Source organism: Schistocerca serialis, chromosome 6 (genome assembly GCF_023864345.2).
Source record: "Schistocerca serialis cubense isolate TAMUIC-IGC-003099 chromosome 6, iqSchSeri2.2, whole genome shotgun sequence".
In the NCBI taxonomy this organism is placed as follows: domain Eukaryota; kingdom Metazoa; phylum Arthropoda; class Insecta; order Orthoptera; family Acrididae; genus Schistocerca; species Schistocerca serialis.
Genome location: NC_064643.1, coordinates 249,620,961 through 249,623,504, shown reverse-complemented (window position 1 = coordinate 249,623,504; position 2,544 = coordinate 249,620,961). Strand labels below are relative to the sequence as shown.

General features: G+C 42.0%; 1 pseudogene; it reads right to left on the bottom strand.

Moving 5' to 3' along the window:
• Nucleotides 1-1,433: 1,433 nt before the first annotated feature.
• LOC126485797 (5S ribosomal RNA) lies at nucleotides 1,434-1,551 on the bottom strand (annotated as a pseudogene).
• Between the last annotated feature and the right edge of the window lie 993 nt (nucleotides 1,552-2,544).

Genomic DNA, 2,544 nt, shown 5'->3' with positions numbered 1-2,544 from the left:
AAAGCCGTAATTTTTTCTGACGGCATCCGATGGCATGCAGCCTTTCTTTATGGCTGAATGATGATGGCGTCCTCTTGGGTAAGATATTCCGAAGGTAAAATGGTCTCCCATTTGGATCTCAGGGCGGGGACTACACAGGATGATGTTGTTATCAGTAGAAACAAACCTGGCGTTCTACGGATCGGAGCGTGGAATGTCAAATCCCTTAACCGGGCAGCTAGGTTAGAAAATTTAAAAAGGGAAATGAATTGGTTTAAGTTAGATGCACTGGGAGTTAGTGAAGTTCGGTGGTAGGAGGAACAGTTATACTTTTCAGGTGAATACAGGGTTGTAAAGAAAAAAATCAAACAGTGGTAATGCTGGAGTAGGTTTAATAATGAATAAAAAAATAGGAACTCGGATAAGCTACTATGAACAGCATAGTGAACGCATTATTGTAGCCAAGATAGACACGAAGACCACACCCACCGCAGTAGTACAAGTTTATATGCCTACTAGCTCAGCAGATGAGGCGGAGATTGAGGAAATGTATGATGAGATAAAAGAAATTATTCATATATGAAAGGAGACGAAAATTTAATGTTCATGGGGGACTGGAATTCCATAGTAGGAAAAGGAGGACAAAGAAAAGAAGAAAGTGAACATGGACTGGAATGAAAGAGGAAGTCAACTGGGAGAGTTTTGCACAGAGCATAATTTAAACATAGCTAAAATTTGACTAAAGAATCATAAAAGAAGAGACCTGACACCGGAAAGTTTCAGAGTGGTTATATAATGGTAAGACAGAGATTTTGGACCAGGTTTTAAATTGTAAGACTTTTCCGGGGAAAGATGTGGACCCTGATCACAATCTATTGTTATGAATTGTAGATTAAAACTGAAGAAACTGCAACAGGGCAAGATTTTAAGATGGGACCCGGATAAACTGAAAGAACCAGAAGTTTTAGAGACTTTCAGAGTGAGCATTAGGGAACTACTGACAAGACCAGGGAAAAGGAATACAGTACGAGAAGAATGGATAAATTTGAGAGATGAAAAAGTAAAGGCAGCGGAGGATGAAGTAGGTAAAAAGACGATCGCTAGTAGAAATCCTTGGGAAACAGAAGGGATATTGAATTTAATTGATGAAAGGAGAAAATATAAACTGCAGTAAATGAATCAGGTAAAAAGGAATAAAAACGTCTCAAAAATGAGATCGACAGGAAGTGCAAAATGGCTAATCAGGGGTGGCTAGAGGACAAATGTAACGATCTAGAGGTATATATCTAAAACTCCTCCCGCACAGGCCATGAAGGCCCAAAAGTTCCGACTTGCCGCCGTGTCATCCTCAGCCTACAGGCGTCACTGGATCCGGAGATGGAGGGCATGTGGTCAGCACACCACTCTCCCAGCCGTTTGTCAGTTTGCCTCGCAAGGGCTGAGTGCACCCCGCTTGCCAACAGCGCTCGGCAGACCGGTTGGTCACCCATCCTAGTGGTAGCCCAGCCCGACAGCGCTTAACTTCGGTGATCTAACGGAAACCGGTGTTACCACTGCGGCAAGGTCGTTGGCAGAGGTATATATCACTATATTAAAAAAAATACTGCCTACAGGAAAATTAAAGAGACCTTTGGGGAAATGAGAACCACTTGCACGAATGTCAAGATGGAAAACCAGTTCTATGCAAAGAGGGGAAAGCAGAGAGGTGGAAAGAGTATATAGAGAGTCTAAACACGGACGGGATACTTGCGGGCAATATTATGGAAATGGAAGAGGACGTAGGTGAAGATCAAATGGGAGATATGATACTGCGAGAAGAATTTGAGAGATCGCTTGAAGACCTAAGTCGAACAAGACCCCGGAAGTAGATAACATTCCGTTAGAACTGCTGATAGCTTTGGGAGAGCCAGCCATGACTTAACTCTACCATTTGCTGAGCAAGATGTATGATACGGGCGATATACCGTCAGACTTCAAGTAGAATATAATATTCCAATCCCAAAGGTAGCAGGTGTTGATAGGTGTGAAAATTACCGAACTATCAGTTTAATAAGTCACGGCTGCAAAATACTGACACGAATTCCTTACAGATGAATGAAAAAACAGGTAGAAGCCGACCATGAGGAAGATCAGTTTATATTCAGTAGAAATGTTGGCACACGTGAGGCAATACTGACCATACGAGTTATCTTAGAAAACAGATTAAGGAAAGGGAAACCTACGTTTCTACCACTTGTAGACATAGAGAAGGTGTTGACTGGAATACTCTCATTCTAATTCTAAAGGTGGCGGGGGTCCAATAGAGGTAGCGAAAGGCTATTTACAATCTGTACAGAAATCAGATGGGAGTTATAAGAGTCGACGGGCATGAATGGGAAGCAATAGTTGGGAAGGGAGTGAGACAGGATTTTAGCCTCTCCCCGATGTTATTCAATCTGTATATTGAGCAAGCAGTAAAGGAAACGAAAGAAAAGTTTGGAGTAGGAATTAAAATCCATGGAGAAGAAACAAAAACTTTGAGGTTTGCTGATGACATTGTAATTCTGTCAGAGGCAGCAAAGGTCC